This window comes from Cyclopterus lumpus, chromosome 8 (assembly GCF_009769545.1).
Source record: "Cyclopterus lumpus isolate fCycLum1 chromosome 8, fCycLum1.pri, whole genome shotgun sequence".
Classification (NCBI taxonomy): Eukaryota; Metazoa; Chordata; class Actinopteri; order Perciformes; family Cyclopteridae; genus Cyclopterus; species Cyclopterus lumpus.
In genome coordinates this window covers 3,423,275-3,436,896 of record NC_046973.1, presented here as the reverse complement: position 1 = coordinate 3,436,896, position 13,622 = coordinate 3,423,275, and positions in this window count along the sequence as shown.

Sequence of the window (13,622 nt, the reverse complement as noted above, 5' to 3'; positions counted from 1 at the left end):
TTAAACCTCAACCTCCTCCTCCTTCTTCTTCTTCTTCTTCTTCTTCCTCTTCCTCTTCTCCTTCTCCTTCTTCTTCTTCTTCTTCTTCTTCTTCTTCTTCTTCCTCTTCTTCTTCTCCTTCTTGTCCTTCTTCTTCATCTCCTCCTCCTCCTCCTCCTCCTCCTCCGTCTTCTCCTTCTTCTTCTGATCACCACAGGACTTTCACACAGAAGACCTTTGTTCACGTCCCACGTGAAATATAAACAAGACGTTGATGTTGCGTAACATGACGGGAGACGTCTGCTCAGGCCTATGGTTATGTATTCAGTATTTTCTTAACACAAACCCACGAGGGTTTCTCTAAACCTCGACCAATTAGTTCCACCACTTTTCCCGCGAGGCGTTGTGCGTTTGATACGAGGCGGTTGTGACAGGTACTCGTGAAACATACATTTTCTATTACACAACTATTTACACATGACCTTGACTTCATCTGAATATCTGATGCAGATGTTGATACATTATTAAAGCGGGCGCATCACATACTACCGTTTACATCGACCCGGTACAGTCGTACACGCAGTCGGGTGAAGTTACACACAAACACACAAACACACAAACGCACAAACGCACAAACACACAAACGCACAAACACACAAACACGGATCTCCGAACTCCGCAGTCTGGAATCAAGCCACACGCAATCATGCTTAATGCATAAGTGTGTTTATGATATTGTGCGGATGAGGAAATCACAAGTGATGAAAGAGCTGAGTGCTTCCTGATGGCACTGAACACACACACACACACACACACACACACACACACACAAACACACAACACACACACAACATTGGCGTTTTTTGAATAAAACAAATATAAACAGAGCCAAAGGAAAGTAGGAAGTATGCAACACAATGCATCATAAATGACCATGATCAATCCATGATCAAAGTGAAGCATAACAAGCGCCTTTACTTCGCTCACCTCAGCCTGTGATGCTGTGTTGTTTATAAAATATACCCTGTCAATCTTTTCTACCGTCAGCAAACAGCATCTTTGAGTGCAATATTGGTAAGAAAGAAAAGAATTGTCTGCATTAATATCCAGCGAACCAGCAGTGTGAATTCAGCAGAATCCTGCAGGCTTGAGGGATATGGAGCCAACATCCTGCGTATGGATATGTATGGTAAGAGCTGCTCTGTCTGCCAAGTACAATACATACACAGGGACGTGTGTTCGTGACATCGCTGCAGGAAAAAAAAAAGATTCATATTTCTGAAACATTGTACATGAACAACAGCACTTAGTGGACAGCAGACTATAAATATTACGCCGCATTACATTTAATATGCCGTCAAAGTGCGCACAAGATGCCGGCTGTCGCACGTCTTCAGGTAGGAGGCAGGTGGAGGAACGCACATCTCCACGCTGACGACATCCAGCACTTAGGGTCCATAAACTAATGGAAATAGTGTACGTTGCTTTAAATGGATGTGAAGTAATGCGAAGGAACAATTCATATTAATAACTCCCTCATGGAGTGAGTCCACAATGGTGCATCACGAGCAGCAACATGATGAAATGGAGGTGGGGGGGGGTTCAGCGTGAGATGTTATTAATATCAATACTTATTATTAATATTTTTATTATAAGAAATCACTAACGCAAATATAAATAAACAATCAATAAAACCCAAATCTGCAGTATTTCAATGTTGTTCAGGCCATTTGAAGGCAGGGTGCCACGACGTTGACACAATAATGTCACCTTGGGGCTTATTTACACGATTAGCAGCAAAAATAGCTTCAATTTTTTGTCATGTGTCTGCTGTTAACTTACTATAAACATGCAATAGCAGATTTATTTGCAGCCCCGGGGTACTGGAAGCACCTCTGACATGTTGTTATGAATATGGGAAACTGAACGTAAGTCTGATGTTTCCTCTCGTCTAGCTCTGGTCTGGTCTCGACTGTCCGGTTCTTTAACTGGTCCACGCCGTTAACCAGCGAGCTGCTGTCCATCTGTGCTCTGATACTGAGCAGGTCATCGAGAGCAGTGGTTCTCAACCGTGTGCACGTGAAGGCACCGCAGGGGATATGTGAGATTTGTAAAAAAAGAAAAAATTTAAAATCAGAATCCTTTTGAAAATCCTTTAAAAAATAGTTGTATCATAAATATTCAATAAAATATAAGTCTAAGTTCATAAACTGAATTGTATATATGCTATATTAAATCAGACACTGTGTATTGTGTAAGCCCAGGTGTTGCTATTGTTGCTTTGTTTCATGTCGACATGATCGGTGCTGCGGCTCCGCCCACACTGCACGAATGATTAATGAGCTCCTGCAGGAGCAGACACGCCCCTTCAATTAGCCACTAAGATGTCGCCAACCCTCTCTTCGCCAAGGAGGCCGGAGACCAGGGAGGCTGGAGACCAGGGAAGCTGGAGACCAGGGAAGCTGGAGACCAGGGAGGCTGGAGACCAGGGAAGCTGGAGACCAGGGAGGCTGCAGAGGGAGGATGGAGACCAGGGAGGCTGGAGACCAGGGAGGCTGCAGAGGGAGGATGGAGACCAGGGAGGCTGGAGACCAGGGAAGCTGGAGACCAGGGAAGCTGGAGACCAGGGAGGCTGGAGACCAGGGAAGCTGGAGACCAGGGAAGCTGGAGACCAGGGAGGCTGCAGAGGGAGGCTGGAGACCAGGGAGACCAGAGACCAGGGAGGCTGGAGACCAGGGAAGCTGGAGACCAGGGAGGCTGTAGACCAGGGAGGCTGGATACCAGGGAGGCTGCAGAGGGAGGCTGGAGACCAGGGAGACCAGAGACCAGGGAGGCTGGAGACCAGAGACCAGGGAGGCCGGAGACCAGAGACCAGGGAGGCCGGAGACCAGGGAGGCTGGAGACCAGGGAAGCTGGAGACCAGGGAGGCTGAAGAGGGAGGCTGGAGACCAGGGAAGCTGGAGACCAGGGAGGCTGGAGAGGGAGGCTGGAGACCAGGCAAGCTGGAGACCAGGGAGGCTGGAGAGGGAGGCTGTAGACCAGGGAGGCTGTAGACCAGGGAGGCTGGAGACAAGGGAGGCTCGAGACCAGGGAGGCTGCAGAGGGAGGCTGGAGACCAGGGAGGCTGGAGACCAGGGAGGCTGGAGACCATGGAGGCTGGAGACAAGGGAGGCTGGAGACCAGGGAGGCTGCAGAGGGAGGCTGGAGACCAGGGAGACCAGAGACCAGGGAGGCTGGAGACCGGAGACCAGGTAAGCTGGAGACTGGAGACCAGGGAGGCTGGAGACCAGGGAGGCTGGAGACCAGGTAGGCTGGAGACCAGAGACCAGGGAGGCTGGAGACCAGAGACCAGGGAGGCTGGAGACCAGGGAGGCTGGAGACCAGGTAGGCTGGAGACCAGAGACCAGGGAGGCTGGAGACCAGAGACCAGGGAGGCTGGAGACCGGAGACCAGGGAGGCTGGAGACCGGAGACCAGGGAGGCTGGAGACCGGAGACCAGGGAGGCTGGAGACCAGGGAGGCTGAAGAGGGAGGCTGGAGACCAGGGAAGCTGGAGACCAGGGAGGCTGGAGAGGGAGGCTGGAGACCAGGCAAGCTGGAGACCAGGGAGGCTGGAGAGGGAGGCTGTAGACCAGGGAGGCTGTAGACCAGGGAGGCTGGAGACAAGGGAGGCTCGAGACCAGGGAGGCTGCAGAGGGAGGCTGGAGACCAGGGAGGCTGGAGACCAGGGAGGCTGGAGACCATGGAGGCTGGAGACAAGGGAGGCTGGAGACCAGGGAGGCTGCAGAGGGAGGCTGGAGACCAGGGAGACCAGAGACCAGGGAGGCTGGAGACCGGAGACCAGGTAAGCTGGAGACTGGAGACCAGGGAGGCTGGAGACCAGGGAGGCTGGAGACCAGGTAGGCTGGAGACCAGAGACCAGGGAGGCTGGAGACCAGAGACCAGGGAGGCTGGAGACCAGGGAGGCTGGAGACCAGGTAGGCTGGAGACCAGAGACCAGGGAGGCTGGAGACCAGAGACCAGGGAGGCTGGAGACCGGAGACCAGGGAGGCTGGAGACCGGAGACCAGGGAGGCTGGAGACCGGAGACCAGGGAGGCTGGAGACCAGAGACCAGGGAGGCTGGAGACCAGAGACCAGGGAGGCCGGAGACCAGAGACCAGGGAGGCTGTCCCCCTCACTGCATCGCCTCTGGAGCTCGTGTTTTGGTGACATTGCCGTCGCGTGGCACTTTCTGGAAGGCCGCTGCTTTTAAAAACCAACAGCTGGGAGGGCCTTTTATAATGAGGGGCTCTCTCAGATTACTCTGCTTCACTGTTGCACCTGCTATCTGGCACACCCACACACACACACACACACACACACACGCACACACACACACACACACGCACACACACACACACACATCCAGCCACACATCCCTCTGCTTCAGACCAATTAAAGATTCAACATCCCTCTTTCTATCTATCCGACTTTCTTATTTCTCTCTCTCTCTTCTCTCTCTTTTTTTGCCTAATTAGTCGTCTTGGGTTCTGTTCACTTTGGTTTTCTAATGTTCAATTTCCTGTGAAAACCCGCGCGGTCTGCGACATTAAGCAGCGCCCGACGACCGTGACTTGTGACAGTGTTTGTTGGCTTTCGCTTAAAAAAACCTCCTTTAACGTCCTTGGAAGTTGTTTCTTTTGTTCTAAATGTGTCTCCGTACCCAATGAGGCGGGTTCAAGTCAGCGAGATCAATCCCATTAGCCTCACGCTGGTCGGACCACCGGGGGTGAACTGTAAAATCACATATTCTCCACTCAGGCAGCAGGAATCCATCTTTCTTCTCGTTGTTTTGTGATCACTAAATGTGTGACTTTGGATTCTTGATTATTAAAATGCATAAACATTTGCCCGTTTCAACTATTCTTCAAAAGCCAGATAGTGTTTGTGTTTGTGTCTTCCGTGACAAGTACTCACTCACCGATCGTGCATTTATTTAACGCCCGTTGAAGGTCATTTCATTCACACGTTCACTCGTCCGCGTGACATTTGAGGCTCTAATGGACCGCTTGACTCCGTCGGGTCGAGCCACGTCGGCGCTGCTCCGCTCGACCTTTCATCTCCCGTCTCACGCGGGAACATAGGCGCATGCAAGAAGAGCGAGGAAAAAAAACGAAAACATCGAGGATATAAAGAGGCACACAAGAGCGGAAGCACGCGCTTATATTTGTATATTATTATCTGTAAACATTTTTTATTGCAATCTATTTAGCCAAAACATTTAAGATGCAAGCCGTCAGGTGCACCTGCTCATGGTGTTTTATTCCAACTCATAATGGAGCTTTATGGAGATGATCTACGGCCCAGCGTGCGCAGGAATGACGTTTTTATTGAAAGATTACACACCTCGTGATTTACACCCGGTGCCAATTCAAGTTCATTGCGCACCACCTCGACTAACAAAGCTTAATCTGCTGTGGGGAGCGACACTAAATCACTCTCAATGTCGGTCTTCATATTGTCTTACTCGTGGCGATCTCAATACGTTGAAATTCAAAGAACGAAGCTGCACAGTTACACGCACAGTAAACTACGGTCATTTACGCCGACTGACCGCCATGTGCAGTTTAGTGCGTCGTGATAAACACGTCACACGGTCAACCTAAATCACATTTGATTGGATCCATTAGCGGGTGTTCAGGAAGAGGGATTTTCAAAACAAAAGACTTTCAAATTGTGTGTTTTTTAATCGAGACATAACAACTGTATTAAAGTCTTTAATTGGCTGGTAATTGGAATTGCGATAAGACGCTTGTGTGTGTGCGAGTGCGTGTGTGTGTGAGTGTGTGTGTGTGTGTGTGTGTGTGTGTGTGTGAGTACTGAGTGTTTAAAGACGGTGTTTGTTCCTACGTTAGTGTTCGGAGATGTAATAAGCGCGGTCACAAGAATTACACTGCGGCACTTTTGAGAACTTTCCCTTCACTCAGTGAATCTGGACCTCCCCCACCACAAACACACACACACTCACACACACACACACTCACGCACACACACTCACACTCACACACACACACACACACACACCTCCTTTCCCCACTATTGATTGTCCTTCACCTGCTCAACGTTGCGAGACCACCCCCGGGAGATGGCCTGACATCAGCTGAGCGTCTTGCTGGAGTGGGAAGTGAAGCTCTTTCTTCACCTAGAGATGGAGCGAGCTAGAGATGGAGATCCATGGAGCTAGAGATGGAGATCCATGGAGCTAGAGATGGAGATCCATCGCACTAGAGATAGAGATCCATTGGGCTAGAGATGGAGATCCATGGAGCTAGAGATGGAGATCCATCGCACTAGAGATGGAGATCCATTGGGCTAGAGATGGAGATCCATGGAGCTAGAGATGGAGATCCATGGAGCTAGAGATGGAGATCCATGGAGCTAGAGATGGAGATCCATCGCACTAGAGATGGAGATCCATTGGGCTAGAGATGGAGATCCATCGAGCTAGAGATGGAGATCCATGGAGCTAGAGATGGAGATCCATGGAGCTAGAGATGGAGATCCATCGCACTAGAGATGGAGATCCATTGGGCTAGAGATGGAGATCCATGGAACTAGAGATGGAGATCCATTGGGCTAGAGATGGAGCGAGCTAGAGATGGAGATCCATGGAGCTAGAGATGGAGATCCATGGAGCTAGAGATGGAGATCCATGGAGCTAGAGATGCTGTTGTTTGTATGCGTTGCAGCTTCAGCATCCCCGGTTCAAAGTAAATGTGCGCATTTTGTGTAAGCTCCCTTTTCCCCCCTCTGATAAGCCTCGTTCTAGCATCCCAACCTCTCCTCTTATTCTCAGCGCAGGAGAAGATAAACCACCATTTGCCGACATCTTGTTCCTGTCTGTCTACATTTAGTCTTTCAGGTCTCCGCTCTCCAAGAATTTTTAAAACAAGACGTGATCTCTGCAAAAAATGTGTTAAGACTTCATAAGCTTGCGTCTTCAGCTCTCTGTGTACGGCGTCACGCCATCTCAATGATGAAAGCTCCAGCAATAGAGCGCGACTTTTCACCCACTCACTTCCTCTCTCTCTCTCTCACACACACACACACACACACACACACACACACACACACACACACACTTGCCACCAGCGTCCTCATTAGGGGTTCCTGCCACTTCAGCACTTCGTATCCTGTCTTTTCTTTAGCAGAGCCCATTTAAATGTCTTTCTTCTAGATGTGAATCATTTATGGGGGAAGTTTAGCATTTTTTGTTAGCCATTCCAGGATTTCGCATTGTATACACTGGTTTACACTGGCTTTTTTTTTTTTTAAAGCTGTCGTGTCGTCAATGTCAAAATATCCTGTGTGAAGATGGCGTCATGTTCTTTTGTGGAGGTTTTGTATGTAAATCTTCTTTATTTTCTATTTCGAGTACATCTGGTTCGCCACGTGTTATCCCATAGTAAGTGTGGGGGGGTAATCCGGTGATTGGGGCATCGGGGGTCACATGGAGAGGGATTTCCTTGTATGGAAAGTATTGTTGCGCTACGTCGGGGCCTTGACTTCGGGGCTCGCTTGTTTCTTGGTGCTTGAAAAGCTGAGTCTTGATCCACCTGTGTGTGCATTACCTGTAGGAGTGGTTCAGTTTTAGGTACAAGCGACCTCATAAAGGGGGTTATGTAGTTAGATTGCGGGAGGCTCTGTGTGGAGGCTGTGTTCTGCCTCACACACTGCATCCTTTTGTTCTCTAGTATAGCTGTGGAAGGAATTGTAAAAAAGCATTTGTTAGACGCACCATCAGAAAGTTTTTTTTAGATCTGTGCACAAAAGGATCAGCCGGTTGGAATCGCTGCATTTCGCTGTACGGCCTTGATGTGGCGGATAAGAGGGCCGAAGACACAGCGAAGAAGGCCAATTGTGAAAAAGCGAATTTGATATGAATGAAAAGTGCCCGGGCTCTGAGGACTCGCCTCCTCCGCCTTTAATGTCTGGCCACAGTGCCGGCTTTGAGCTTCGAGACGCTTGTGTTGCGTACGCAATAAAGAGACGGAGGGGAAACCGTCGTCGGGGTGTATCGAGATTGGAGAGAGTACAGTCGGTGGAAAAGATGAGACTAGATACTGAACGGGCAAAAGATGCATTATGACTTGGAGAGGGGAAGGAGGTGGAGGATGTTCTGCTCACTGGCGATCCTCCAATGGCTGTTGATGGGTTGGAGTGACTTTGTGAAGTTTGTTCCCCAGATTTAATGAGAGAACATTTCTTTACAGCGGTTGAGCGGCTAGCACGTTAATGTGTTCATGTACAATGTGTGTTAATGTGTGTTAATGTACAATGTGTGTTAGTGTACAATGTCTGTTAATGTACAATGTGTGTTAATGTGTGTTAATGTACAATGTGTGTTAGTGTACAATGTCTGTTAATGTACAATGTGTGTTAATGTACAATGTCTGTTAATGTACAATGTGTGTTAATGTGTGTTAATGTACAATGTGTGTTAGTGTACAATGTCTGTTAATGTACAATGTGTGTTAGTGTGTGTTAATGTACAATGTGTGTTAATGTACAATGTGTGTTAATGTACAATGTGTGTTAGTTTACAATGTCTGTTAATGTACAATGTGTGTTAGTGTACAATGTGTGTTAGTTTACAATGTGTGTTAATGTACAATGTGTGTTAGTGTACAATGTGTGTTTGTTTACAATGTGTGTTAATGTACAATGTGTGTTAATGTACAATGTGTGTTAGTGTACAATGTGTGTTAATGTACAATGTGTGTTAATGTGTGTTAATGTACAATGTGTGTTAATGTACAATGTGTGTTAATGTGTGTTAATGTACAATGTGTGTCAATGTGTGTTAATGTACAATGTGTGTCAATGTGTGTTAATGTACAATGTGTGTTAATGTACAATGTGTGTATAATGTGTGTTAATGTGTGTTAATGTACAATGTGTGTTAATGTGTGTTATTGTACAATGTGTGTTAATGTACAATGTGTGTACAATGTGTGTTAGTTTACAATGTGTGTTAATGTGTGTTAATGTACAATGTGTGTTAATGTACAATGTGTGTTAATGTGTGTTAATGTACAATGTGTGTTAATGTACAATGTGTGTACAATGTGTGTTAATGTACAATGTGTGTTAATGTGTGTTAATGTACAATGTGTGGTAATGTACAATGTGTGTCAATGTGTGTTAATGTGTGTTAATGTGTGTTAATGTACAATTTGTGTTAATGTACAATGTGTGTTAATGTGTGTTAATGTACAATGTGTGTTAATGTACAATGTGTGTTAATGTGTGTTAATGTACAATGTGTGTTAATGTGTGTTAATGTACAATGTGTGTTAATGTGTGTTAATGTACAATGTGTGTTAATGTACAATGTGTGTTAATGTACAATGTGTGTTAATGTGTGTTAATGTACAATGTGTGTTAATGTACAATGTGTGTTAATGTACAATGTGTGTCAATGTGTGTTAATGTACAATGTGTGTTAATGTACAATGTGTGTTAATGTACAATGTGTGTTAACGTGTGTTAATGTACAATGTGTGTTAATGTGTGTTAATGTACAATGTGTGTTAATGTACAATGTGTGTTAATGTGTGTTAATGTACAATGTGTGTTAATGTACAATGTGTGTTAATGTGTGTTAATGTGTCCTGGTGTCCAGGTGTGTGGTGATGATAGATTGCAGACGCCGGTGCTTTTTGACTCATATCTGTCATATATACAAGCAAGCAGAACACCGGGGCATGCGATTCAGTTTAGATGTATTACCGGATCGTGGATTTTTATTATAATCTGTTATCGATTAACGGGGATGGAAAGCATCCGCGTTCATTTGTGTTTGTGGCCAATGTTTGTTTGATGTTTACTCGACATATCTATTCTGAATGTACCCGCTACTCGCTAACTTCTGCCATGTTGGTGCCAGTCGACAGAGTATTTGGTATTTGTTGTCTCTGCCGGGGAAATGAATCACTTCTAATGTTTAAGATGCTATCTCGCGGCGTACTTAACTCAGCCCCGACCGTCCGCCACCGTCAACGTCACCCGCTTCAACTTCGTCAACGTCACCCGCTTCACCTGCGTCCACGTCACCCGCTTCACCTTCGTCCACGTCACCCGCTTCATCTTCGTCAACGTCACCCGCTTCACCTTCGTCCACGTCACCCGCTTCATCTTCGTCAACGTCACCCGCTTCACCTGCGTCCACGTCACCCGCTTCACCTTCGTCCACGTCACCCGCTTCACCTGCGTCCACGTCACCCGCTTCACCTTCGTCCACGTCACCCGCTTCACCTTCGTCCACGTCACCCGCTTCATCTTCGTCCACGTCACCCGCTTCATCTTCGTCAACATCACCCGCTTCATCTTCGTCAACATCACCCGCTTCACCTTCGTCCACGTCACCCGCTTCACCTTCGTCCACGTCACCCGCTTCACCTTCGTCAACGTCACCCGCTTCACCTGCGTCCACGTCACCCGCTTCACCTTCGTCCACGTCACCCGCTTCACGTGCGTCAACGTCACCCGCTTCACCTTCGTCCACGTCACCCGCTTCACCTGCGTCCACGTCACCCGCTTCACCTGCGTCCACGTCACCCGATTCACGTGCGTCAACGTCACCCGCTTCGAGTGCGTCAACGTCACCCGCTTCACCTTCGTCCACGTCACACGCTTCACCTTCGTCCACGTCACCCGCTTCACCTTCGTCAACGTCACCCGCTTCACATTCGTCAACGTCACCCGCTTCACCTTCGTCCACGTCACCCGCTTCACCTTCGTCAACGTCACCCGCTTCACCTTCGTCCACGTCACCCGCTTCACGTGCGTCAACGTCACCCGCTTCACCTTCGTCCACGTCACCCGCTTCACCTGCGTCCACGTCACCCGCTTCACCTGAATCCACGTCACCCGATTCACGTGCGTCAACGTCACCCGCTTCACGTGCGTCAACGTCACCCGCTTCACCTTCGTCCACGTCACACGCTTCACCTTCGTCCACGTCACCCGCTTCACCTTCGTCAACGTCACCCGCTTCACCTACGTCAACGTCACCCACTTCACGTGCGTCAACGTCACCCGCTTCACCTTCGTCCACGTCACACGCTTCACCTTCGTCCACGTCACACGCTTCACCTTCGTCCACGTCACCCGCTTCACCTACGTCAACGTCACCCACTTCACCTTCGTCAACGTCACCCGCTTCACCTTCGTCAACGTCACCCGCTTCACCTACGTCAACGTCATCCGCTTCACCTGCATCAACGTCACCCACTTCACCTTCGTCAACGTCACCCGCTTCACCTTCGTCAACGTCACCCGCTTCACCTGCGTCAACGTCACCCGCTTCACCTTCGTCAACGTCACCCGCTTCACCTGCGTCAACGTCACCCGCTTCACCTTCGTCAACGTCACCCGCTTCACCTGCGTCAACGTCACCCGCTTCACCTTCGTCAACGTCACCCGCTTCACCTGCGTCAACGTCACCCGATTCACCTGCGTCAACGTCACCCGCTTCACCTTCGTCAACGTCACCCGCTTCACCTTCGTCATCGTCACCCGCTTCACCTACGTCCACGTCACCCGCTTCACCTTCGTCATCGTCACCCGCTTCACCTACGTCCACGTCACCCGCTTCACCTTCGTCATCGTCACCCGCTTCACCTACGTCCACGTCACCCGCTTCACCTTCGTCAACGTCACCCGCTTCACCTTCGTCATCGTCACCCGCTTCACCTTCGTCATCGTCACCCGCTTCACCTACGTCCACGTCACCCGCTTCACCTTCGTCATCGTCACCCGCTTCACCTTCGTCATCGTCACCCGCTTCACCTACGTCCACGTCACCCGCTTCACCTTCGTCAACGTCACCCGCTTCACCTGCGTCAACGTCACCCGCTTCACCTACGTCCACGTCACCCGCTTCACCTTCGTCCACGTCACCCGCTTCACCTTTGTCAACGTCACCTGCTTCACCTGCGTCCACGACACCCGCTTCACCTTCGTCAACGTCACCCGCTTCACCTACGTCAACGTTACCTGCTTCACCTGCGTCAACATTACCCGCTTCACCTTTGTCAACGTCACCTGCTTCACCTGCGTCCACGTCACCCGCTTCACCTTCGTCCACGTCACCCGCTTCACCTGCGTCAACGTCACCCGCTTCACCTGCGTCAACGTCACCCGCTTCACACACGTCCACGTCACCCGCTTCACCTTCGTCAACGTCAGCTGCTTCACCTGCGTCCACGTCACCCGCTTCACCTTCGTCAACGTGACCCGATTCACGTGCGTCAACGTCACCCGCTTCACCTGCGTCAACGTCACCCGCTTCACCTTCGTCAACGTCACCCGCTTCACCTGCGTCAACGTCACCCGCTTCACCTTCGTCAACGTCACCCGCTTCACCTGCGTCAACGTCACCCGCTTCACCTTCGTCAACGTCACCCTCTTCACCTTCGTCATCGTCACCTGCTTCACCTTCGTCATCGTCACCCGCTTCACCTGCGTCAACGTCACCCGCTTCACGTGCGTTCACGTACACGTGGGCTAGTTTAATCTGATGCTGCAAACAATGTTTGACGTTAATGAAATGTTTAATGAAGCCATGGCCAGAGGGCCGGCACGGGGAGCCACATGCACATGAATACACACACACACACACACACACACACACACACACACACACACACACAAAGGCATTATTAAAGGTCCCTGTCACACTAACTGAAGGAGACAGAAAACCTTTCTTCCCATCCTCCATCCCTCCATCCTGAGACTGACCAGAGCATTGGTTGTTTGTTCTAAAGCTTACAAGAACTGGCCTTTTTTTTCCTGCTCTAGCAGAAGCTCTCCCTCACCCATAAAAACTCAAACTATCTGCGCGGCGAGCCACCACTTAGACACAAGTGAGTTTTCTTTTGCTGCGGATGGACCGACGCTTTCATTTTTCATGCCAATATGTTGCACTTATTATATCAGAACTTTTACAGCGGTGCGTTTAACCTTCTCACACTTTGTGGGCTCGCAGGGTCAGACCGGAGCAGCTGGAGAGCAGCCGGGGCTCCTCGGGGACTCATGTGGATCATCGGTCCACAAATCAGGTCCTCGAGGCCACGGTGCTGCTGGGTATTTTATTCCGGAGAGATATTTCCATCGGGGACTCGTTAGACTAGTTAGACTTGTTAGAACTAACCACCTCACAGTATAAAAAGAGGAGCAATGCACTGAAACCAGTCGTCCAGGCCTGATAACGACAAAGAGCCGCGTGGTTATTATTAAAACATAATGCTCGACACCCAGGCTGATCACCACTTATACGCTGAGTGGACACTTTTCACAGTGGATGAGCCTGCTGACAACGACTAATTAAAAAAAATATTAGTTGTTGAAAATAAAAAATAAACGACAAGCATATCAAAAACAATGTTCCAATTTGCACACACACACACACGCTGCAAAACAGAACAATAAAGAAAATCACATACTGGTGTGTAAAAAGAAGAAAAAACCTGGCGTTTGTTTTTTCATACTTATTATTGAGCTAAAAGTGTTGTACCTTTTTTCCAAATTCTCTCAGACGGTATATGCGGTGACTGAAAATGAGCGGAATATTCTCAGGTGAACTCTGTATTATGTATTTT